This window comes from Hylobates moloch, unplaced genomic scaffold, assembly GCF_009828535.3.
Source record: "Hylobates moloch isolate HMO894 unplaced genomic scaffold, HMol_V3 SCAFFOLD_12, whole genome shotgun sequence".
Taxonomy (NCBI): domain Eukaryota; kingdom Metazoa; phylum Chordata; class Mammalia; order Primates; family Hylobatidae; genus Hylobates; species Hylobates moloch.
In genome coordinates this window covers 97,618,978-97,646,025 of record NW_026652287.1, presented here as the reverse complement: position 1 = coordinate 97,646,025, position 27,048 = coordinate 97,618,978, and the positions used below count along the sequence as shown (strand labels likewise).

Sequence of the window (27,048 nt, the reverse complement as noted above, 5' to 3'; positions counted from 1 at the left end):
TTTCTATTTTTAAACGTGTCAATTACCCCAATTTGACTATTAACTCCTTGAATGCATGGTCCAAGTATTACACATCCTTATTTATACAGCACAGAATTTAATGCTTGTGTTCTCCAACCAAACAGATCCTAGAATTTTGTTTGCTCTTCTCTTTTCCTGAAGCACTCTAATTAAATAATAAACTGTTGGAGAAAAGAAACTTTTTTTCCTCTGTGGTTGCTAAGCAACAAGGCACTACTACATAAAGAAAAACTGAGAATAAAGCCAACAAAAAAAGCAGGTGTCAGAGGTAAAGAAACAGATACTTGATTTGAACAGCTGGATTGAGCTATTCCTGAAGCTAATGTATCCATAGACACTTCACTTTCATTATCTAAAACATGCCCTTGCTTATTTAAGATGGTTTGTATTTAGTTTATTTTGTTTGGAGCCAAATAAACATTTGACTAGCACAGTCATTTGCAAGTCATCCATATGTTAGTTTTGTTATTATTCACCTGCTTAGAGGACTACCTAGTTCCTTCTTCTGTGATCTGTCAATGTGGCTACATTTGCTCTCTCCAAAGGCACATCACATCTCCTCAGCCCATTGCCCACAACCATCTCTGGCTGATATGGCTGATAGAACCTGTCCTGAAGTGCTTGCTCTGCCCAGTCTTTGGTGCCTGCTAAGCCATAGTTCCGACATAATAATCTCTCAGATGCAAAGCAATATAGCACGTTGGTTATGCATGGAAACTTTAGTGCACTCTACATGAATGTGAATGTTAGCTCCACTACTTAACTAGCCATATAACCTCATGCAAATCATTTAACTGTGACTCAGTTTCCTCATCTGCAAATCTAGAATAATAACATTGCCTATTTCACGTGGTTGTAAATGGGATAATGTATGCAAAGTTGTTAGAATAGACTCTGGCAAGTAGTAAGTATGCAATACACATGGCAGTTATAATTTTCATTGTGATAGAACCAGCCGCCCTCCAATGACATACCAGAAGAATGAAAAGATTTTATATCATATCATATGTTTTATAAAGCTCAACTGAAAGCAGGACTCTGCCTTCTTGTTTTTGACTAAGCTTCCTCCCTGACTAGATAATGAGCAACTTTTGGTAGGGGTCAGAGCTATGCTTTGACTTTCTATATTTTCAGCCCAGTGATGATGAGAAGAGTGGACACTAAACATGTGCTTAAATCGTTAATATCCAATAAGCAATAATAATTATTACTATCAATAAACACAAACTCTGTTAATGGTGAATCAGGGTGGCTAGCGATTGGTCTTTTTTTCTCTCTTTCCCAGTGAGTTTAAATTCCAGGGGACACACCGACTCTTCCTAGATAAGCTTATGCCCTAAATATTTATCTGCTTTTCTTCCCTGGGGAACTGACTGGCCCTGAGGAAGAAACATGAATGATGTATTTATTTTTCTCCTTTAAAATATGAAGACTGGAGTGAGCCCTCATCAGCCAGATGGACTGTTTCATCTCTTCCAAAATAGAAACCTCCAACCTACTCAGCTCTTTTGAGGCCCAAAAGATACCCAAGGGCCCTCAAGAAATCAATAGTCTCTACACCAGACTAAAACAAGTTTCCTAAAAGCGTTTCCCTTTTGGGCTCATTTTTATTACCTCTCCATCCCATGGTCCAAAGATAAGAATAATTTGCATATAATAGTCAGTATTAAAAGTTTTGATTTGCAATGGACCAATGAATGATGGGGTCAGCCCATCAGTGACTGAACCAATCAATGAATGAGAAATGGGTAGGAGATGTTTACTGTCTTCTCTGTTCTAAGGCCTGGAGGGTGAGGGCATTGAATTACTAGTTTACCCTCATATATTTTCTTTGCTGGAGTTTCAACATTTCTCTCTTTCATTCTGCTGCAATTGACCAAAACTTAAATAGTCTGGGAGAGGTGGAGAAAGTAGATCCAATAGTATCACTCACATAAACTCCGGTCTCCATAGGGACAAGATGAATGGCCAATAGCCTCTCCTGAATATTTCCTTGCTTCCTGCTTAGGCAAAGAAAATTCGTCCTTCTAAGTCCAAGGAAACAATTGTTTTATGTCTGACTGTTTTTTAAATAAGCCTTCACCATGACCTCCCTGCCTCCACTTATTCTAACAGGAATTGGGGGAAGGGGGAGGTCACACATGCTTGGAATATGGTGGATGATGTGCAGCTCAGATGTCACCAACCATGACGTTTGGCTGAAGTCTGCTTATTGCTAACTTGGTGTCATGGCTGTGTAGGTAAACAAATAAAAATCAAATTCACAGGTCAACCATTCTGAACAATACCTGGCTAATTTTCCTGTTTGAAAAATCGTCAAAGCTTTTCAGCTGACTTAGAAGGTATTCCTAGGTCAGCTGCTTTGACTAACAAGTGGGTATTGTGTTTTTGAACACATGGGATAATGGCCATAAGGTCCCTAGGCCACAGGTGCTAAGGAGTTGCCACGTGCATGTGGCACTTCAGAGTGGCACGTCCCTTAGCAACCCATAGTGCAATTAACAAACTTCATCTCATCCTCAGCAAAACAACTTTTTTAAAACATGCCAAATGTAGTAAAAGTCCATTTAGAATCAAAGCCACTATCCTCTTAAGAAAATAAATGGTTAGGGAAGTCCCTTTGATTTCTCATTGTGGTTGCTCAGCTTGGGGGCTACCTAATGAGACATAGCAGTTGGTCAAATTAGGGATCCCAGACCTTTGGATGTCATGAGTCAGTAAATATTTTCTCCACCCAAAATTATGGAAAGCCGATATTGAGTCATCATCATTTTCATTTGCCAAATATAGGCCACAAAACTAGATGAAACAAGATAAAATTACCTTCTACTGTGACCATGATTAAATACAATAAAAGCTTAACAAATACCAAAAAGGTAGAAAGGATATAATTAGGAACAAAACACATCTCTTTACCTTGAATTAATTTGGTGTTTTAAAAAGTTCTTTGTTATTTTAATTTTTCTAATATTACTGAAGATGGATGCAAACACGACTCCCACACAGGTCTTCAGAGTAACCTCTGAAAACCTGTATTAGTCAGGGTTCTCTAAAGAGACAGAACTAATAGGATAGATTTATAGATGAAAGGGAGTTTATAAGGAGTATTGACTCACACGATCACAAGGTGAAGTCTCACAATAGGCCTTCTGCAAGCTGAAGAACAGGGAAGCCAGTCCCAGTCACAAAACTTCAAAACTAGAGAAGCCGACAGAGCAGCCTTCAGTCTGTGGCCAAAGGCCTGAGAGCCCCTGGCAAACCACTGATGGAAGTCTAAGTGTCTAAAAGCTGAAGAACTTGGAGTCTGAGGTTCGAGGGCAGGAAGCATCCAGCACAGCAGAAAGATGAAGCCAGGAGGACTCAGCAAGTCAAGTCCTTCCATGTTCTTCTGCCTAGTTTATTCTGGCTGCATTGAGAGCTGATTGGATTGTGCCCCCGCAGATTGAGGGTGGGTCTGCTTCTCCCAGTCCACTGACTCCAATGTTAATCTCCTCTGGCAACACCCCCACAGACACACCCAGGAAAAATACTTTGCATCCTTCAGTCCAATCAAGTTGATACTCATTATTAACCATCACTAAACCAATTGTCTAACTTTTAGCGGTATAGGTAAAATGCTTAAGTAAACTAAGGCAAGGATAACTGTAGCAATAAATGCAAAAAGTGTTTTGAAGATCCGTTCATGTCCCTGGCATTGCTCCTCTCCCTTTCTGGTTTGTCCAGCTCTCTGGGTGCCTCTTGCTCCACATATGCAGGTCAGGTGGCACCTGTCCTCCATCAGAATGCCTTTCACTGACTGTCGGATACAGGGGCCCTCAATCACTTTCTTCATGTGCTTCTGGCTCCTCATCTATAAAAAGAATGGAAGCCAATAGAATAACTTCCCTCTAGAATCTATTTGGTTGGGAGGCATCATAATTCCAAATGTCTTACTATACATACATCCCCCAGAAGGCTTTTCATTGACATTTCTGCAGCACGCCTCATGTTCTGATATCAGAAGGGTTTTTTTCTTAAGAATCCAATCAGTGTAGTTTTGATGAGGCTGAACTCCACAGCCCAACCTCCACCACAGCTTTGACACTTGATCCATGAGGGACTGACGGTAGTGGGATATTTGTGCTATAGACCAGGGGTCCCCAGCCCCTGGGCCACAGACCGGTAGCAGTCCATGGCCTGTTAGGAACCAGACGCACAGCAGGAAGTGAGTGGCAGACCAGTGAGCAAAGCTTCGTTTGTATTTACACTCCCCATTGCTTGCATTACCGCCTGAGCTCCACCTCCTGTCAGATCAGTGGTGGCATTAGATTCTCATAGGAGCATGAGCCCCCTTGTGAACTGCACATGCGAGAAATCCAGATTATGCATTCCTTACAAGAACCTAATGCCTGATGATCTGTCACTGTCCCCATCACCCCCAGATGGGACCATCTAGTTGCAGGAAAACAAGCTCAGGGATCCCACTGATTCTATATTATCATGAGTTGTCTATTATTTTATTATATATTACAATGCAATAATAATATAAATAAAGTGCACAATAAATGTAATATGCTTGAATCATTCCAAAACATCCTCCCCTGTCCCCAGTCTGTGGAAAAATTATCTTCCATGAAACTGATACCTGGTGCCAAAAAGATTGGGTACCACTGCTATAGACAGTGGAATGGTTTTGTTGAGTGTCGTGGGCTAAAGAGTATCCTCTGAAAATTGAAGTACATTTGGAACCTCAGAATTTGACCTTGTTTGGAATAGTCTTCACAGAGGTCGTTTGAGTTGAGGATCTCAAGAAAGATCATCCTAGATTTACGGTGGGCCGTAAATCCAGTGACTGGTATCCTCAAACGTAGAAGAGAGGGAGATTTTAGATCTTCTGAGAGACACAGAAGAGAAACACAAAAAAAAGGCAATGTGAAGGTGGAGGGAGGGATTGGAGGGATGCATTCAGAAACAAATAAATGCCAAGGACTTCTTGCAAACACTAAAAGCTAGGAGAGAGGCACGCAATGGATTCCTTCTTGGAACCCCCAGAAGGAACCAACCAGCCAACGCCTTGGTTTTCAGTGTCTGAGTTCTGGCCTCCTGAGTTGTGAGAAAATACATTTCTGTTGTTTGAAGCTACTATACTCTGCTCATGGTGATTTGTTACAGCGGCCCTAAGAAACTAATGCACTGGGTTTGTTGAGAGCCATTGTGAACCAAAAAGTATCTGACACAGGTCTCAATAAATTTAGAAAGTTTTTTTTGCCAAGGTTAAGGACACTTCTGTGACATAACCTCAGGAGGTCCTGATGACATGTGCCCAAGGTGGTAGGGGCACAGCTTGGTTTTATACATTTTACGGAGATATGAGACATCAATCAATATGTGTAAAATGTTCATTGGTTCAGTCTGGAAAGGTGGGACAACTTGATGTGGGGAGGAGGTGTTCCAGGTCATGGGTAGATAAGAGACAAACAGTTGCGTTCTTGTGAGTTTCTGATTAGCCTTTCGCTGAATACACAATCTAGGGGAATAGTCACTTATACCTTAGTCTGGCTTAGTGAAACAATAGGGCAAAGGAAGCAGTCAGATATGCATTTGCCTCACAGGAGCAAACGAATGACTGAGTTCTGTCCTTTGTCCACAGGGGATTTCCTTGTGAGCAAATTGTGAGGGAAGTAGGTAGGTAGCTTTTTTTTTTTTATTTTTTTTATTTTTTTATTTTTTTATTATACTTTAGGGTTTTAGGGTACATGTGCACAATGTGCAGGTTTGTTACATATGTATCCATGTGCCATGTTGATTTCCTGCACCCATTAACTCGTCATTTAGCATCAGCTGTATCTCCTAATGCTGTCCCTCCCCTATCCCCCCACCCCACAACAGTCCCCAAAGTGTGATGTTCCCCTTCCTGTGTCCATGAGTTCTCATTGTTCAATTCCCACCTATGAGTGAGAACATGCGGTGTTTGGTTTTTTGTCCTTGCGATAGTTTACTGAGAATGATGTTTTCCAGTTTCATCCATGTCCCTACAAAGGACACGAACTCATCATTTTTTTATGGCTGCATAGTATTCCATGGTGTATATGTGCCACATTTTCTTAATCCAGTCTATCGTTGTTGGACATTTGGGTTGGTTCCAAGTCTTTGCTATTGTGAATAGTGCCGCAATAAACATACGTGTGCATGTGTCTTTATAGCAGCATGATTTATAGTCCTTTGGGTATATACCCAGTAATGGGATGGCTGGGTCAAATGGTATTTCTAGTTCGAGATCCCTGAGGAATCGCCACACTGACTTCCACAATGGTTGAACTAGTTTACAGTCCCACCAACAGTGTAAAAGTGTTCCTATTTCTCCACATCCTCTCTAGCACCTGTTGTTTCCTGATTTTTTAATGATGTCCATTCTAACTGGTGTGAGATGGTATCTCACTGTGGTTTTGATTTGCATTTCTCTGATGGCCAGTGATGATGAGCATTTCTTCATGTGTTTTTTGGCTGCATAAATGTCTTCTTTTGAGAAGTGTCTGTTCATGTCCTCTGCCCACTTTTTGATGGGGTTGTTTGTTTTTTTCTTGTAAATTTGTTTGAGTTCATTGTAGATTCTGGATATTAGCCCTTTGTCAGATGAGTAGTAGGTAGCTTTTTTATCTTTGTTCTATCTTAAATAGGAATAGAATGGGAGGCAGGCTTGCCCTGCAGTTCCCAGCCTGACTTTTCCCTTTGGCTTAGTGATTTGGGGGTCCCAGGATTTATTTTCCTTTCACACCCTTTCGTCCACCAGGGAGGATCTGTCTTAGGAATGGAGAGAGAAAGAGCGAGCTTGAATCATAACATTAGGGCCATGGATCCAGCTAGGCTTGAAGTCAGTCGTGCCTCTGGGTGTGAACCAATAACTGCCCTCTTTTTGTTTAAGCTAATCTGAGTTAAGTTTCCCTCGTGGATAGCTGAAAGACTTCTGATAAAAACACGGCTCAGCACTGCGAAAATCTTATTCATCTTTCAAGGCCCAGTCATAGTGGTATTTTCTCCACAAAGCCTTCCCAGGGCTCCCCAGCCTGAAAAGTTCGTTTCTCCCTCTGGGTTCCGATTGCTCTGTTCTCCTCTCACACACCACACTCTTAAACTCATCTTATCCCTGCTACGAGATCTTTTAGGCTTTTGGAAGCAAGAACCCTGTCCTTATCTCATTTTCTTTAGTGCACTAGCTTTATTCCATGTACATAGCAGGTGCTCAATTCATATTTGACCAGATAAATGAAAAAAAAAAATTAAAGGAATAAAGAATGGGGTTTCAGTGTTTATGGAAGGGAATAGAAAATATCGCTTTGTGTTAAGGGCTCTCCTGGTGTTCCTAATCATACCAAACACACAAATCCTCCATCTACTTCCTCATAAATCATCCTACTAGGGAAATCAGCCGAAGACCAAGACTGCTATAAACAGGCATTGGGTTGTTTACTTTACCAGCATAATAACTGCCAGGCTTTTGTAAAGGGCAGTTGTTACTTCAAATCTGAAGTATCTACCATATCACTCTCTTTCCTGTTTGAAACCTTTCAATGCCTTCCCCCTGCTCTTAGGACCAAGTCCAAAGTTGTGTTCATGGCTTACAAGGTCCTTTCAAACGTGGCTTCTCCTCATCTCTCTAATCTCATGTCTTAAAATCCCCCCACCTGGAATCTATGCTTTGGCTTCTTGCAGCTCCCTGATTATGCCAACAGCTTCACCTGCCTTCTCTTTCTTGGTGTCCCTTTTCCTCTGTCTTTCCTTCCTCCAGGTCGTTGTTTTTCTTCTAGAATGATCACTCCTTCCCCAGTTAGTTTTACCTGGCTTATTCCTATGCAGGCATGAGGCCTTTGCCTAGGCATCATTTTCTCCAGGAACCTTCCCTTATCCACGGGGTCTCCCCAGCCATGTGCTCCCAGAGCTCCCCGCACCCCTCTAGCATAGCTTTTACCACACTGCATTGCGATTGCCCATTTACTTGACAATCTCCCTCATTATACAGTTTGAACCATGCCTATTTTGATCAACATTTCATTTCTAGCACACATCACATAGTAGGGATGCTCAATGCATATTGGTTAAATGGCCTAATGATGACATAAACGATGAAAAACTTCACGGTAATTCTCAGAGTCTAACTTGTCTTAGCCATGTCCTCCTTGGTTTTTTCACTCTCTAGGGGTGACCAGGCCTTCCTATCAGAGACAGAGGAGAAGAAAGGGATGTAAGGGCCATGGGAGCTTTAGAGAAGGCAGGGGGATCATTTCTAACATGGAGTCCCTGTTCTCTTCATTGTCCATGAAAACAATAACGTCAGTCACCACGATATGTTTAACATTTTAAGGGCCTTGTAGAAATCATATAAATGCCCATGACAAGACTGCATAGGCTAATAAAATGAGAAGGGCAGAAGGTATAGTCTGTGTATGATAGACAATAATGTGTTCTGTTTCTGCTTCTTTCCCTAAAAAAACTGTTGAGGGGAATGCACTGCTACTTAGAGGCAGATATGGCGAAGCAAACCAAAGAGCTTGTGTCTCTCTCTAATGGAGATATTTAATTGCTGGCATCATGCTTCCCAGTCTGTTCTTCCCGTCTGAGCAAATTTAGAAGCCCAAGCTACCATGGAGCTATCATATGGACCTCCCAGACTGTGTGAGCAAGAAATAAACCTTGGTTGGGATAAGCCGTTCAGGTAACTTTAATATTGTTAGTTATACTAGCAAAACCAGTTTATTTTGACTGAAGTTCTATTTTATACTTCTTTGAACCTCCACAACTTAGCATGGTACTTGGCACAGAGGAGATATCAAGCATTTGTTGAATAAATAAACACATGAGTGAATGAATAGAAAATAATTAACTGTGAAACCATGTAATTGCAGACCATTGCAAATCAGAAAACAGACTTTGAGGATTAAAAATATAATAAGTGAAATAGATGCCTCCAGACATTGCATTACAAAGTCTTCTTATTTCTTGCAGCAGGAGTAAGTAACTTTGCCAATAGAACTCAGTTAAAAACATGTCTTTTATAAGAAACTTTGCTCATAAATCTAAGCACTTTGATTATCTCAGTTATGAATGACTTTCTCTAAAATGCCAGGAATGTAGGATTCATTGATATTGGTCTTAGCTACTCAGTGGGTTTTAAAACTCAATAATGAATCCAGGAAGTGGTTTGCAATTCACTTGATCAAACAAAATCTTCCAATAAGTGGTATTAAATCAGGTGGAGACCAGTTATCAGAATCTTTTTTCAGTAGACCTTTGTGACTGCATGAATATAGTCTCACCTGGTTGGAAATAATAGCATGGCATATGCTGTTATGTGCCTTTGCTTCTGCATTTACAAAAGCTTACAGCCTAATGTCAATACTGGAGGCAGGGTCTTTCTTTTCTAGTACATTGATTTTAAATTAAATTAACTTTGATCTTTAGGTCATCTCCCAGATTCTAAAAGCTGAATGCCTCATTAATGGCGAAAACAGTAGGAGTAAATGTGTTGGAGCAGGTTGAACAATTTAAATACTTTGAAATGCAACTAGTGCAAAGTAAGAGTATTGCAAGCTAGCTAATTAAGGGTTATTTCCAGACATACTGATGAGGAAAAACTGCTTGAGCGGGTAATTCTTGGAAACTAGTTGGGATCTTCCAAGCTCCTTTCTTGCCCTCTATTCTTTGGGTCCTTCTGCTGTGCTCACACAAATTTCATTTTCCACTTGAATCATGATGGTCCTAATCTATTCCCACAATATTCTCCACTTTCAGAAGGCTGTATTAGTTATCTATTGCTGCATAACAAATTACTCCAAAACTTAGTGGCTTAAATATTTATTTTCTCATAGTCTCTGTGGGTCAGGAATCTGAGCACAGCTCAGTTGGATCTTCTGCTGCAGTGTCTCCCACAGTCTGCTATAAAGGTGCCAACTGGGGCTGCAGTCACCCTAAGACATGAAAGGAAATCTGCTTAGGGAAGAATCTACTTTCAAACTCAATCATGTAGTTGTTGGCAAGATTCAGCTTCTTGCGGGCTGTTGAATTGAGAGGTTTCAGTTCTTTGAGGGCTGTTGGCCAGAAACAGCCCCAAGTCCCTTAAAACATAGACCTATTCATAGGGCAGCTCAAAATATGATGAATTGCCTCATCAGAGCAAGCAGGAAAAAAGAGCCAGAGAGAGAAAATGAGAGCGAGAGCGAGAGAGAACTGGAGAGAAAGAAAGAGCGAGAGCAAGATGGAAGTCACTAATTTTTATAACCAAATTTTGGAAGTGCTATTCCACCACTTTTGTTATATTTTATTCATTAGAAATGAGTCACTAGGTTCAGCCTACATTCACAGGAACTGGATTTCATGGGATATGAATACCATCAAGCAGAATCATTGGAAGCCACCTTAGAAGTCAGCCTGGCATGAAGAGCAAATGCATGCTAGCAGAAAGTACTTCTTAGACTTTTTCCTCTACTACAGCTCATTAGAAGAGGAGAATGAGGCTGGGCTCAGTGGCTCCAGCCTGTAATCCCAGCACTTTGGGAGCCCGAGGCGGGTGGATCACTTGAGGTCAGGAGTTTGAGACCAGCCTGGCCAACATGGTGGAACCCTGTCTCCACTAAAAATACAAAAATTAGCCGGGCTTGGTGGCGGGCGCCTGTAGTCCCAGCTACTTGGGAGGCTGAGGCAAGAGAATTGCTTGAACCTGGGAAGTAGAAGTTGCAGTGAGCCAAGATCGTGCCACTGCACTCCAGCCTGGGCAAAGAAGTGAGACTCGAGACTCCGTCTCAAAAAACAAACAAACAAAAACAACAACAAGAAACAGGAAAATGAATGGATATTTGTGATTGAGGCAGCTTTCTGAAGTGAAGAAAATTATTTGATATGTTTTAACTTAAAAATTAAATAATTTATATATATATATATATATATATATATATATATATCCAGAAGAAGGATTTCTTGGTCATATGGCAATCCTACTTTTAATCTTTTGAGGAACCTCCATATTGTTTTTCCTAATGGCTGTACCCGATTATCTTCCCACCAACAGTGTACAAAGGTTTCCTTTACTCCACATCTTTGCCAACACTTGTTATTTGTTTGTTTGTTTATTTATTTAATTAATTAATTTATTTATTTTTGTGACGGAGTCTCACTCTGTCGCCTGATTTGGAGTGCAGTGGTGCGATCTCAGCTCACTGCAACCTCTGCCTTCTGGGTTCAAGTAATACTCCTGCCTCAGCCTCCTGAGTAGCTGGACTTACAGGCATGCACCACCACCCTGGCTAATTTTTTTGTATTTTTAGTAGAGATGGGGTTTCGCCACGTTGGCCAGGCTGGTCTCAGACTCCTGACCTCAGGTGATCCGCCCGTTTCAGCCTCCTAAAGTGCTGGGATTACAGGCTTGAGCCACCGTGCCTGACCCTTCTTGTATTTTTTATAATAACCATGCTAGTTGGTGTGAAGTGATATCTCATTGTGCTTTTAATTTGTATTTCCCTGATAATTATTGAAGTTGAGCACCTTTGCCTATATCTGTTGGCTATTTTTGTCTTTTTTGGAGAAATGTCTATTCAGATTGATTGCCCATTTTAAAATCAGATTATTTTAATTTACTGTAGTTTTTGCTATCGAGTTGTGTAAGCTCCTAATATATTTTGGATATTAACCCCTTATCAGATTCATGGCTTACAAATATGTTTTTCCCAGTTTGTAGGCTGCCTTTTTATTTTGTTGATTGTTTTCTTTAAAGAACCTTTTTATTTTGTGGTAGTGCCACTTGTTTATTTTTTTCTCAACTGAGTTTTTGGTGGGATATCCAAAAATAATTGCCAAGGCCAATGTTTTCTCTATGTTTTCTTCTAGGAGTTTTATAGTTTCAGGTCTTACATTTAGGTCTTTAACTCACTTCTAGATGATCATTATGTATGTTCTAATATAAGGGTCCAATTTCATTCTTTTACATGTGGATATCCAGTTTTCCCAGCACCATTATTGAAGAAGCCACCCTTTCCCCATGTGTCTTCTTGGTTCCCGTGTTAACAATTAATTTACTGTATGTGCTTGGATTTATTTCTGGGTCTGTATTCTGTTCTCAGCAATCCCTCTTCTGAGTATATATCCAAAGGGTATGAGATCAGCAGCTCATAGAGATAGCTGTGTTCCCATGTTCATTGCAGCATTATTCAGAGTAGCCAAGATATGGAATCAACCAAAATGTTCATTGACAGATAAATGGATAAAGAAATTGTGGTACACACACACACACACACACACACACACACACACACATCAATATATATACATTGGAATATTATTCAGCCTTCAAAAGGAAGGGGATCTTGCCTTATCCAACAACATGGATGAACCCTAAGGATATTATGTGAAAGTGAAATAAGCCAGACACAGAAGTAAAAATACTGTATGATTTCCCTTATACAGAGAGTGGAATGGTGGCTACCAGGGGCAGAGGTGTTAAGGAAGGCGGTAATGGAGAGATGTAGTTCAAAGTTTATAAAGTTGCAGTTATGTGGAATGAATAAGTCTAGCAACCTAATGCATGGCATAGGACTCTAATTAAAAATATTTTATTGTATACTGCAAATTCACTGAGAGAATAGACACCAGGTGCTTTTACCACATGCCCACGCGCAAAGGTAGCTATGTGAGATGATGAATATGTTCAGTAGCTTGACTGTAGTAATCATTTCACTATGCCTATGTATAACAAAACATGTGCATCTTAAATATACACAATAAAAATTAAATAAATTTTTCATTTTACTTCATCTATCCTATAAAAGTTACTACATATACTGTACTTATTACATTCCAGGGATTCTTCTAAGTGCATAATATGTATTAACTTGTTTTATTTTCTCACACACAAACAAATTCTACAAAAGATTATCTCCATTTAAAAGACTGGGAGACTGAGGGGAAGATATGTTCAATGAGTTGCTCAAGGTTACTCACCTAGTTAATGAAAGAATCAGGATTCAGCCAAAGCAATCAAAGTCCAAAGTCCAGATTATTATGTATTATATTTTACTTCCTTTCTAGAGTGTTTTGAATTACCTGCCGTTATGGGCTGGATTGTGTGCCCCTGAAATTCATATGTAGAAGTCCTGATCTCTAGTACCTCAGAATGTGACTATACTTGGAGAAAGGCTTTTAAAGAGATAATTAAGGTTAAATAAGGTCATTGGGGGTGAGTCCTAATCAAATAAGACTAGAGACCTTCTAAGAGGAAGAGGTTAGGACACAGAAACACACAAACAGGGAAGCCCATGTGAAGACACCAGAAGACGATGGCCATTTACAAACCAAATGAAGGGGAAGGCAGAAGAAACACTTCCACCACCTTGGTCTTGAACTTCTAGACTCCAGGACTGTGAGGAAGTACATTTCTGTTGTTTAAGCCACCTGATCTGTGTTATTTGTTATGGCTGTCTTAGTAAACCAATACACCTGCCATCAGGAATATTAATACCCCAGGGTGGTGTGCCTTTTTCTGTCTGTGCTTTCCAGTATCCCCTGGTATGCTCCAGTTTTACTAGTGTGGGTGTTACGGAAAGCTCATGGGATTTGGCAGCCAAAGCAAGAATTACCTTTAGCATGCAAAATTAGGCAAGCCCCATAACTTCCCTGAAAAGTGGATCTAATAACCTCTACCTCACAGGGCTGTTGAGAGGATTAATGAGATAATGTGAAAGTGCCTGGCACAGTAGCTGACATATATTAAATCCTTAGTAAATGTCATTTATTCCTTAAACAGCAAGTCACATGTTCAAGTAATTACTGAAGACACTTAACAGAAGCATGCCCCTTGTTCACTCTTTCTCTGTGTCCATGCAGTCCTAGAAAGAGATGAAAAACATATTCTCAGTTTTTCTTCAGTGCAGGCATTCTCTATATTGGTTCATTACAATTGTTCTTCATCCTGGTCCAGACACTTACTACCATTTTCATGTAAATGCAAAATTTCAAGAGAACTCTAAAATGGCCTAGCTTCCAGTCTTCTGTGAGTTCTTTAGACTGGAGATGATTCAGAAAAATATGTCTTACTGTAAGAACAACAACAAAAATTCCATCAGAGTGGGCTCCAGTTTCATTCAACCGGGACTACTGAGTACCTAATGTGCAGGCAGTAAGCTACTTCCTATAAACTGTCACTCAACGACTAATACAATAAAGGCAATCTCAACTTGCAGCAAAGCCAGAATAGTTATAGAACAGGGATGGCCGGGCGCGGTGGCTCACGCCTGTAATCCCAGCACTTTGGGAGGCCGAGGCGGGCGGATCACAAGGTCAAGAGATCGAGACCATCCTGGCTAACACAGTGAAACCCCGTCTCTACTAAAAATACAAAAAATTAGCCGGGCGAGATGGCGGGCGCCTGTAGTCCCAGCTACTCGGGAGGCTGAGGCAGGAGAATGGCGTGAACCCCGGGGGGCGGAGACTGCAGTGAACCGAGATCGCGCCACTGCACTCCAGCCGGGGCGACAGCGAGACTCTGTCTCAAAAAAAAGAAAAAAAAGAAAAAAAAAAAAAAAAAAAAGAACAGGGATGATCTGGATTCCCTGGCAGTTTATATTGATCAGATCACATTTGAAACTGTTTTCAATTGTGGACACTCTTTTTAAATATATAAATTAACAAAGGATATCGTGTTCACTGGATTGTGAGAAGTCAAGGTAAAAAATTATTTAAATAAATCGGGACAATGCATCAGAAGGTAAAACCTAGGGAGGGTACTTTAAGTGTTTTAAATTCTTCAAATTCTGTCACTTGGAAGGTCTCATTACTGTTGCTCCTGGTAACAAGACTGCAATTAATAGTGAGGCGTAATTCAACTAAGAGAAACTAAAAATTTCTGCTACGGACTGAATTGTATCTCCTCACCCCCACCCAACCAAATTTATATGCTGAAGCTCTACCTGTCAATGTGAGTGTGTTTGGAGGTAGGGCTTTTTAAATGTAATTAAGGTTAAAAGAGATCATAAGGGTAGGATCATAATCAAATAGAATTGGTGGCCTTATAAGAAAAGGAAAAGATCTCTCTCTCTCAGGAAAAGTCCATGGGAAGACATAGTGAGATGAGTGTTTACAAGCCAGTAAGAGGACCCTCACCAGGAACTGAATCAGCTGGCATCTTCATCTTGGACTTCCCAGCCTTCAGAGCTGTGAGAAAATAAGTTTTGTTGTTTTAGCCACCAAGTCTATGTTATTTTGTTATGGCAGCCCAAGCTGCCTAAGGCAATGTCTAAAAGCTAAAATTAAATGATGTAATGAGCATTGACTACCAAGCAGGGCCCGAGATGAACGTGTGTTAGGGCACACTACAGAAGGAATTTCCAGAGTGGGTTAGAGGTTGGAGTGGCTGACTTTTATGGTTTCTTTCTCCTCTGAGATTCTATAATTTCCAAGCCTTCAAAGCCAGATAGATATGGAACCCCAGGTTCCTCTGCTTGTATTGCCATCCATCTTCTCACTTTAAGGAGGATGGAGACTTGAAAACTGGTTTCATCTCTTGTGTCAACTCTGATTACTTGGCAGTGGCTGCCTGGAACACTGTTTTGAGAAGGGTTTTGAAGCTTTCAGGAAAAAAATCCATCATAAAAAGAGCTAATATTTATTGGACACTTGTCATGTACCAGGTCCTATTCTAAACCTAGTATTTGTTTTAATTTACTTTATACTTGCCACAACTCTAAGAGGTGAATTAATGTGAGCATTTTTTTTATAAGAATGTCAAGACACAGACAAGCAACAACTCAAAGGCCACATGGCTGGTAAATGGCAACATCAGATCACACACCCAGCAGTTTGGCTCAAGAGCATGCCAATAACATCACGCTGTAATATCTTTCCAACAACCCATTTGCAATATTTATCATGAGTGGTAGGGGATGAAGAGGTATGTGCTTGAAAGGCAATCAGGATCTACTTTGGAGGAAACTCAAACTAAGACAAGTAAGCATAAAATATTTTTATTTGAATGCCATAGTTATTCAGACCCAAATCAGAAAATGTTCAGACAACTTAATAATTCAATAACAGGTCTGTGCTCCGTAACAATAAATTATAAGGAAGCTGTGTCTGGAATTCCACAATTTCTTCCAAAATTCTGTTTGGAGTTATGTTGTATTAGTTCGTGCTACAATGGGTGGTAGGAATAGGTAACACCAGTTATTAAACCATATTTCTCTGACTTTGCAGCTATCCATGATTGCAGGAACTCCAACTTCCTTCTTAATCTAATTCTCCCTTCCAGATATCTATTTATAGAAGTATGCTAGCAATCGCATATGCTCAATAGTTGCCCCACACACCTCACTCCTTTCATTAGCTCTCCTCCTTTCTTGTTCTAGCTCCCTGTGACAGTATCTGCTTGAGTTTTTCATGCAATCTCTTGTTCAGGATGCTGATAGCTGCAAAACTATTTCCTTTTCCATCTTGTCACCTAACTGTGTCTCCTGAAGGTAGTGCCATTGTCTTTCTCTTCGGTGGTTTAGATTTGCTTGATTTCCTCGGTTTACCATGTCTGTTGAATACTCTGTCAGTAACCCCCAAATGTGACACATGACAGTAGGTTTTTCCCTATAGACAAGCACAGCCATTTCTCCAATTAACTCCAAAGGATGATTCCCAATATCTCATGTCCTTCAGTGTCTGGCAGATTTATGAGACACAAGTGAATGGGAGGCACTGGCTTACAAAATAACCATTCCAAGCCAAGCATTCATTGTGAATTCACCTGATTTTTTACATGATTTGAAGAAAATTCCATGTCTCTCCCTGCACAAATCTCAATGTGTCTCATTTTAGAATTTATTTAAAATAATACTTTCTACCAAATTTGCCTCATGAGCCCTGTATTATTTCTCCTTCCAAAATTTCCTTGTGTTCTCCTTATTGTAGAGAAGGCTAAGGAGAGATGATAAAAATCTACCATTCTTGACCCTGCATTTTAAAATGCAAAATGTCAAAACCAAATAAATTAGGTCAAGGCTTCTCTGTATTTAGCAGACACTGGCGCTTGTCCATATCAGCAAATATTAAAGTTGATAGATAATCAAAAGTGTGATATCTTTCTTTAGTATAAGAAAATGTTATCAACGGGCTAATATTCTATTTTTATCTTAGTCAAAGAAATGGAACAAATCCAAATATATAACTTTATTGCTCATGAATATATAGATGAGTATTTTGTACATTTAAATAAAGGTACTTTATTGTGCACTTATTTGGACAATGAGTAATAGTTAAACACATTCAACTCATTAATTATCAGTGAAGTCTGTTCAAATACAGCCCGTGATTAAGTTCATGAAACCTTCAGGGGTTTGAAGCAATATTTAAAATTCTCATAGAACAAAATGGAAGAATGTGCAAGAAGGAATAATACTTGAATTCAAGACTAGAGGTATCTGGGGAAAACTGTAAGTCTTTGGTTTATTTTGAGATTGAAGGTTATGAATATCTTCCATTATTCTGGGACATAATAATACTCAGTTGGACAAACGTAATAAAATGTGTAAGTAAAATTAAGTGATGGTGCTACTATTCCTTCTAATAATAGCAACTCTAATATCTAGGATATATGCTATGTTTCTTTAGTGAAGAAGAAAAATGTAAAAACCTCTGAAGCAGGCCAACACTATTAATATAATGAATGATTTTTAAAAATTCACCTCACTAATATCAATGAATGATTTTAACAACTACTTGCAGGATAATGAAAAGATGCTGCTATTAGTTAGTGGAGAGAGGCACAGGGTTGAAAGACTTCATCCTGGGAAAGAAGATTGCAACCTGAAGCCTCAAATCTTTCATCTCCTTCCAAATATGCCACCTACCTCCTTAAAGTATGAGAAGAGAGTTATAGTGATACCTACGTGAAACTGGAATTTTTCCGTGATAAGTATGTCATCTGTATCTAATCCTGGAACCATTAGACACAGGAAGGGGAACATCACACACTGGGGCCTGTTGTGGGGTGGGGGGAGGAAGGAGGGATAGCATTAGGAGATATACCTAATGTTAAATGACGAGTTAATGGGTGCAGCACACCAACATGGCACATGTATATATGTAACAAACCTGCACGTTGTGCACATGTACCTTAAAACTTAAAGTATAATAATAAAAAAAAAAGAAAAACACTGTATCATAAAAAAAAAGAACCTGATTCCCTAGAGTTCTTGCTGTTATGCCCAATCAACAGCCAAATCCAATCCTTCAAAATAGGAAACATTGAGTTTGGAGCAGTTGCTCTACCATTTCCAGGGCACTGGCTGGTAACCTTGTCCTGAAAGCCATTCATGCCCTAGAAATGCTTGACATTGGCTTTACATCCATGATCCTGCATCCATTTCTGGTTTGGATGTAGGACTCCCTGAACCCATGTCTCTGAGTGTTTGCAATGGACTCATCCTGCATTCCCTCTGCAATCTCTAATTTAGACTCTAGTTGTGTCTCAAGTACCCGGGCTCTGTCCTTAGGCCTATCAAAACTTTATGTCTGTCTATAGTCCTCCCTGGTAAAAGAACTTCCTCCAGCCCCCAACAAGCCACCTGCTATTTGGCATCAACAGTCTCCTAATCTGAATCATGGGTTCTACATCTGCTATTTGCTCTGTGCCACCCTCTGGTTCCCAGGAAGAGCAGCCCTACCTGGAAGGCAGGTGGACCTCTTGTGTCTGAAAGTACTCCTTCTGACGCATTCATTTTCCTGATCTCTTTCTCTTTGGTGAAATGAAAACTAAATATATAAGATCTATTAAAGGTGGTGGCAGTGGTAGACGAGGAGGAGGAAGAAGAAAAAATCATATAGGAGGAGATTGCTTTCAATGTCACTAACATAATAATTCATAATTCATGTGAAATGGTTAACACCTCTTGCTAAAATGGAAGCTCATAGAAGAGTGCAATTTTCTCTTATCAACTCAGACACCACCTCCTCTTCCCCCAATAAGTGACTATTACATCAGAAAGAGTTTTGAAATGTCCCTTTCTAAACTAAAATATCAAGAAGTCAGATTTGACTGTATATATGTGTATATATATATATATATAATATACACACACATACATATATATAGTGCTTCTATGTGTATATCTGTATCTAACTATATCTATCTACATCTAGATATCTATATGTAGATATATCATATAGATACCTATTAATCTATCTATATGTAGTCCTTATTTGCAGCATATTATATGTGTATGTATATATTTTACATCCCTGAAATATATACATTGTATACATTGTATATATTGCAAATAGCACAGAGGTCAAGTGCACTAAACTATATGTGTGTGTGAGAGAGAGAGAAAGAAAGAGAGAGAGAAAAAACTCCTGTTAGAATGGATTTAAATTTCTGTGATTCTGAAACTTTACAATTTAGGGAGGCTTCTTTTTCAAAAAATAAAAGCAACTAAAATTATAAATAATAACTTAATAATTAGAATGACTATTTAGAATGCGAATAGAAATCCAACAAACAATAGATTTTTAACAGCTGACAAATACCACAAACATCACAAAAAATAACAATGTTTATATTACTCAACTGCCTGACAGCGCTATAATATTCTTGGCTACAATATATTCTCTTATTGTTTCTTCAAATGACTATAGTTTTCAAATGTAGTAATTTCTAGGGAAAATAAAAAACAATCAGCATTTCAGCAATATTAATATCTGTTTTTATTTTTAATAATTTAGATATTTTATCTTTAACACTAATTACTGGTACTATCTCACAAATTTAAGAAAATTATTATCATGTTCTGTTATATATGAGCTATTACAGATGTACCCACTATTTGTAATACTGTATGTGATAAATTCTCTTTCTTACTGTCACCATCAAAAAAAAAATCTTTGTAACATTTGTGATTGCAAATACCATATTATAATGAATATATTCCTGACAGGAGAGAAATTCTATTCTGATCAGATATTAATGAGAAGTGAATGCCCCCTTTTCAATTTTACATGTCTGCTAATGATAGATTTTCCACGGAGCAGTTCCTGGTTCCACACAGTTGCAACCTGTTTCCCCTCCAGAACCCCACATTCTTCCTGTGCTGCTGGACACGCTCGTATCATGGTGATATGGCCCTTGGCCCTGCACCTTGGTGTCAAGAAGCTAAGTGAGTTAGTGTAATGAATGGTGGGAGTGTGCCCAGAAGCCGTTTCATCAACAGAAAGACAAGCAATAACTTGACTTCACACAGAGGGAACTGAGCTACACGAATACATCCACTAAACACAAATTGATGTATGATTAATTCCATTTTCCCTTAGTCAGATTCCCAAATTACCTGCAGCTACATCAACAATATCTGACTTGAAGGAAAGTATGACAGAGTGGAGAGTGGAGTGGAAAGAAACTATGGCCTTCAGTAATTGCGGTTGTTATTTCGTTTTTGCAAATTTTACACATTTACAGAACCTTGGAAAGGGGCTGGTGCAATTGAAGATTTCCAAAGTTTCACTTTCTTAGCTTCATGGTAAATCCACCTCTCTTCGAGCCAGCATCTTCCTGAGTGCTTAGGAAAGATGAGAAGCTAAGCTCCCCCATAAAACGTTATTGATGATGACTTAGGATTTAGAGACTATTCTTTGAGAAAAAGCATTATCAAAGGCTAGAGATAAATCATACTTAGTAATTAGGGTCCTAAAGCAAGGTCCCGTATAGACATTTCTCATGTCAACTGATGGGAATGTCATAGAACACACTACAAGAAAAATCCAAATGGGTATGGTAGTATTCCCATAGATCTAATTTCTTATTGACGAGAAACTGTATTTTACTGTCAGACACAAAGTGTCTTATTTATAATTTATTGAATATTGTGACACCATAAGAAATATATATTTGGTCTCTGTCCCTTGTTCTGACACAAAGCTTCTAAAACCCCTGCAATTTCCTGAGTGATGGGGTTGACAAAAATGTCACACAGAGCTCCTAAATCCCTTGGAATTTTGGGTGATATTAGAATCTCTTGTTCTAATGAGATGACTCTTAGCGTGCTCATAAATAGCTTCAGGATAAGAGCTGGTCATCAGAAAGACCAAATGGGGATTAGAAACTTGAAACTGTCAGTCCCATTCCCTATCATATGGGGAGGAAAGAGGAACTGAAGATTGAGTTAATAATCACACCGATACAATAAAGCCTCCAGAAAAATCCCTAAATGCTGGAATTTGGAGACCTTCTAGGTTGGCGAATGCACCCACGTGTCAGAAGGGTAGTATACCCCAATCCATGGGAACAGAAGTTTCTGTGTTCAGGACCCTTCTGGACCTGACCCCATATACCTCTTCATCTGGCTGTTGATTGACAGCCTTTATAATATCCTTTGTAATAAAAATGTTAAGTAAAGTGTTTCCCTGAGTTCTGTGAGCTGTTATAACAAATTATTGAACCTGGGGGAGGATTACAGGAACCCTTGATTTGTAGCTAACTTGAACAGAACTGTGGGTACCCTGGGCAACCAGTACTTGTGATTGGCAGTAGGGCAGTCTTCTGGGACTGAAGCCTTAACCTATGAGGTGTGTCTTAACTATGCATAGTCAGTGTCAGAATTGAATTAAGCTATAGGACACTCAGTTTGTGTCTGGAAAGTTAGAGAACTGGTTGGTACAAGAAGAAAAATTCCCATGCCTTCGGTATCAAAAGCGTTGCGAGCAGAGAAACAGTTTTCTTTTAAATACAAGAACTTGCCAAACAGGCATGGTGGTTCATGTCTGCAGTCCCCAGCCCTTTGGGAGGTTGAGGCAGGAGGACTGCTGGAGCCCAGGAGTTTGAGATCAGCCTGAGCAACATAACAAGATCCCATTTCTACAAAAAAAAAAAAAAAAAACACAAAAAACAAAAAAACACAAAAATTCACCAGGCATGGTGGCATGCTCCTATAGTCGCAACTACTCGGGGAACTGAGACAAGAGGATCACTTGAGCCCAAGAGTTTGAAGCTGCAGTGAGCTATGATCACACCACTACAGTTCAAACTAGATGACAAAGTGGAAGAAACTGTCTCTTGAGAAAAAAAAGAAAAAGGAAAAAAGGATATACTTTAAAACATACATAGTTTTTATCCTTTAGTATAGATTTCAGTCATTCTCAAATTCTGCTGTTGTCTGTAAATCCTCTGGGCAAGTGACTGAGCTTTACGGACACTACATCACTAGTATAATCTTTAGTCTTGATTTTGATGTTCAAATTGGGCTAAACCAGGATAAATAGCCCCTATATAGTATTCTGTCTTAATAAGACTGATTTGCTGGGTATGCTGCAAGTTACAGAAGGAGAATATATTTCAAAGACTGAAAGAATCACCTGTATTATGAGTACACTATTTGCAACAACTAAACCTGGATAATCTGAACTGAAAACTTAACAGTATGGTGGGTTCTTCAGGTGGTACATAGAAACTAGAGCAATTGAAGGAAATTACAACACTAGATCCCACAAACTGATGAATATGCTCTATGACAAAATTTAAACAAGATTTAAAATGTTAATTATAAAATCTATGACGGTTGATTGTGAAATGAATCACTTTTCTGTTACGAAGGAGATACAGAAAAACACTGAATCACTGTAAGAAAAAGAGATTCCCTTATTGAATAAAGCTAAGTGTGAGACATATGGGGAGTCATGAAGTCAAGATCCTGACTCTGAGTTTAGAGAAATAGAAGCATAAGCTACTAGCACAGCATTCTAGAGGATATGCTCTTGCTTCTCAAATGCTTACCTCAAGCTATTGAAGGAATCATGTTTGCTTTATATATGTATCTATTTCTTATGTGCATAATTAAGAAGTTGTTAAAGAAATCTACGGCTGACAAATACCAAAAAGAAGTTACCTAAATTCTTTTTCTTTGGGATAAAAATATCTCTAGTTTGCTGCTGGTGCTGGGGCCCCAGGAGGGCCGCGCCAGAGGGGGGCCGCAGGGACTGAGCGAGTGACGAGGCACCACCCGTCAATGCTGCAACCCTGTAAGGCCTCCATGGACTCTCTACGTGAGTGTACAATGAGCCAAGTCGACTGAAACACAGCAGCTATTCCACATGCAGTGGAAGATATTCAAGGAGATGACAGATGGATATCTCAGCACAACAGATTTGTCCTGGATGGTAAAGACAAAAAGCCTAATGTTCTGTTTGTGGGAGACCCCATGGCGCAGTTAATGCAGCAACACGAGATATGGCGAGAGGTTTTTTCCCCATTTCACGTACTGAATTTTGGAACTGAGGAAGATACAAGACATGTTTTGTAGAAACTAAAGAGTAGAGAACTGGAGAATATTAAACCTAAGGTCATTGTTGTCTGGATAGGAACAAACAACCACGAAAATACAGCAGTAGAGTTAGAAGGTGGGATCGAGGCCATCATTCCCTCTATCAATTTCTCAACATAAGGCAGCCACAAGGCAAAATTCTTGTATTGGATGTGTTACCTCGAGGTGAGGAGCTCAACCCTTTGAGGAAAAGGTGAACCAGTTCTCGAGGTTTCCTTGCTGAAGCTTGCCCATGTGTAGGTCCTGCATACAGACGGGGACTTCATGCACCCTGACAGTGCCATCTCCTGCCATGACATATTTGATTTTCTTCATCTTACAGGAGAGTGCTATGCAAAGATCTGCAGAGCCCTCTATGAACTGATCACGCAGCTGATGGAAGAACACCCAAGGAGAAACAAACCACCATTGCCTGACTGGCTCCCATCAGTGTTAATCTTTTCCCAGCTTCCTTGATCAGTTATGCCACTGGCACTACAGAATCCATCTCTTTCTCAAGGCACTTTGCATTGCAAAATGCTCCTGGATGTTCAGATCTAGTGTTTGAAAGGGTGGAGGGATTTACACTGGTACTGCACGTAGGTTTATTAGACACAGGAGAAAAAATAGGCTAGGAAGATTGTTGTTTAAATTTATATGAAACCAGAAGGAGACTTCTTAGTTGTATGTGTGATGCATTTGTTGAATTATCACTGTTTTTCCTAGGACAATATCAAGTCCAAGAACTGAACAATATGAAGTTTTTTTTTTCTTGGCCTTGCTTTCTATGGGTTATGTCATATGTAATAATTATCAGAATCACACCTACTTGGCTTAAAAACAGATTTTTATTCTAATTTTTAAAGCTCATAATTTGACCTTTTTTCTTGTTTTGCTTTATTCATATGTATCCTCAATATTTTCTTAACATGTAGCAACAGATTGAACACGCTTGCCATTCAAATATGAGAGATGCGATAGTTACAAAGGAATTTGTTCCACTTTCTTAATCCTTCCTATGCTTAGCAGTGAAAAACAAATTTTGCCCTATGCAGGGAACGCTTTGGGAGATTTTTTTTTTGTTGTTGTTTGTTTTTTGTTTAGATGGATTCTCATTCTATCACCCAGGCTGGAGTGCAACAGCATGATCTCAGCTCACTGCAGCTCTGCCTCCTTGGTTCAAGCGATTCTCCTGCCTTAGCCTCTGGAATAGCTAGGATTACAGGCCCCCACCACCACGCCTGGCTAAATTTTTTGTGTTTTTAGTAGAGACGGGGTTTCACCATGTTGGTCAGGCTGGTCTCGAACTCCTGACCTCAGGTGATCCACCGACCTCAGGTGATCCACCCACCTTGGCCTCCCAAAGTGCTGGGACTACAGGTGTGAGCCACCACGCCCAGCTGGAAGGTACCATTTTTATGTTGCTAAATATCATGTCTATAATAAACCTCTGCCTGCAGCCTTTCCTCTTCTCTGAAGTATAAGCCCCCTGTTACTCTCATGATATTACCAATGTAGAACTCATTCTTGTGTGGTGTTCTGCACTATAGCGTCTGCGTAGTGTTCTGGTATGTTCTGGTATATTTTGTTTGTTTTTCCCTTAAAATCTGCTATAGTTTCCTTTTTTGGAAAAAAACAAAAACAAAAACCTCTGCTTCCCATTCCATAATACCTGCCATTATTTCAAGTTTTATAATATCCCAAGGTGTACATTTTATTTTTTTTATTGATTTTGTTTTTAAATTAAGCAGTCCAGAAAAGTTTGGTCTTTTCCCATGAGGAAACAAATGAAGCTGCTCTTCAGAATAGCCATTCTGCTTTTATCCCACCAGTTTAGTAAAAAAGAACTAGATTTGTTTAACTTTTAAGGTTTCTCATTAACGTACCTTCACCTGAGAATTTCCTTCAAGAGAGCTCTTTATAATCTTAATGTTTGCTTGGGCTACAAGAACTGCCATGTGAAAATAAATAATGGGGCAATAGATGGCATATTGTTCAATATACCTATGGAATATGTATAAACTGGATGTACAGACAGATATTTTTAACTAGACCAGGTAGGTATTGAAGTAACCCATCAAAATGTGATCTGCAGGGATTCTGCTTAATGTTCAAACTCAACAGCTAAGGTATATGTTTTATGTTCTGCTCGCAAGGCAAATGACAGTGCTTTTGTGTGCTGGAGGAGAGGTTGCTGATTGGTGCTGAGACCAACTTCTGATTGAGAGGGCTGAAAGTTGGGCTGAATTTTCTCTAGTCAAGACTCCTAGATTTGTTTTTGCTTTTTTTTTTCCTTGTCTTTAAAAATACATACTTTAAAAACATATCAGGTCTTCATTAATAACGGAAAATACACATGGTGCTCACTAAATTTGTTTACTACATTAAAATTTCCTTTTTATTTTAGTAGTCCAGGTTTTTGAGTTTTTTCAAGACAGATTTTTTTTTTTTTTTTTTTTTTTTTTTAGCTGAGGTACAGTTGTATAGGAAGGAAAATTAAGCCAGAATTTTGTGTGTGCAAAGACAATTTCCTACCCAGGTCTTTTTCTGTTTGTCAGAGAGTGAGAGTTTGGTCCAAATAAACCCATTAGGTTACTACTGAGCATGCAATTTTAGCTTTTCTCTTGATGGAGGATCAAATATCCCTTTGTGAGCTGGGATTCTGCTTGTTTGCTTGTGTGTGTAAACTTCAGATATCACTACATTCTATGTCTACCATAGCTATCAGGCAACAGTATTCTAATAGCTAGCCTTTAAATAAAAATCTGCCTCATTACTAGTGTTCAAAAAAACAAAGATAAAAATAGGTCTAATCCTAGGTAGAAAAGGTGTTTTTCCATTCATCAAGATTTCTAGAAAAGGAGATTCAGAGCCATACTAAGACAGAATTTCAATGCTTGCATTGTTCTCATCAAAGATAAATTCATTCATTTAACCATCTTACAGAGTAATCTTTGTTCTTGTTTGGTTCTTTCCATAAAAAAATAAAGATCAATCTGTTCATAATTTTTTGCACACTATTCACACAATTTTGCTAAATTCTCTCTCCAAGTTCTGCATTTTCTTTTCTGATCAGAAAAATTCTATTTGCTTTGATGTTTTGTCACATAGTTCTTAATCCATCTTTTATGACTCTTCTCTTTATTTGATACCTCTTTAGTTGTACAGCTCAGTTTAGCTCATCTTCTATAAAAATGTGTTGCATCAGTCAAGAATATATTTGACTGCAAGTAACAGAAAGCCCTAACACATAATATCTTAAACAGGAGAGAGATTTGCCTGTCTCATGCAATAAAAGCACAGGGGTAGGTAGAAAGGGCAGGTTCGTAGGGGCTCAATGATGTGATTAAGACGCCATCTATTTCCGCAATTTGTCCCCCCTCTGCACGAGCCCTTCTTCAACATGTGTATAATCTCATGGTCACAAAATGGATGCTGCACCTCCAGGCTCATGTTCATGTTACATGCAGAAAAAGATTACAATCCTCTTATCAAGTGGTGGAATCTATTTCCTTACCCACTGAGTCTGGTTTGGCCTTGTGACTTGCCATGGCCAACAGAATGTGAAGGAATCAAAGATATTCCAGCCACAAGAAGACTTTCATGCTTTTAAAGTTTGTTTTGGTGCCACCAAAACAGCCTGCTAGATGATGAGAAACCATGTGAGGCAGAGACTGGCTATTCCAGATGAGGCTACGTTAGACTGGTGACCCCTCAACTGACCCACATCCCACCACAA

General features: G+C 39.3%; 1 pseudogene; it reads left to right on the top strand.

The window, feature by feature from the left end:
- Positions 1-23,063: 23,063 nt before the first annotated feature.
- Positions 23,064-23,746, top strand: LOC116479699 (platelet-activating factor acetylhydrolase IB subunit alpha2-like; annotated as a pseudogene).
- The last annotated feature ends 3,302 nt before the right edge of the window (positions 23,747-27,048 follow it).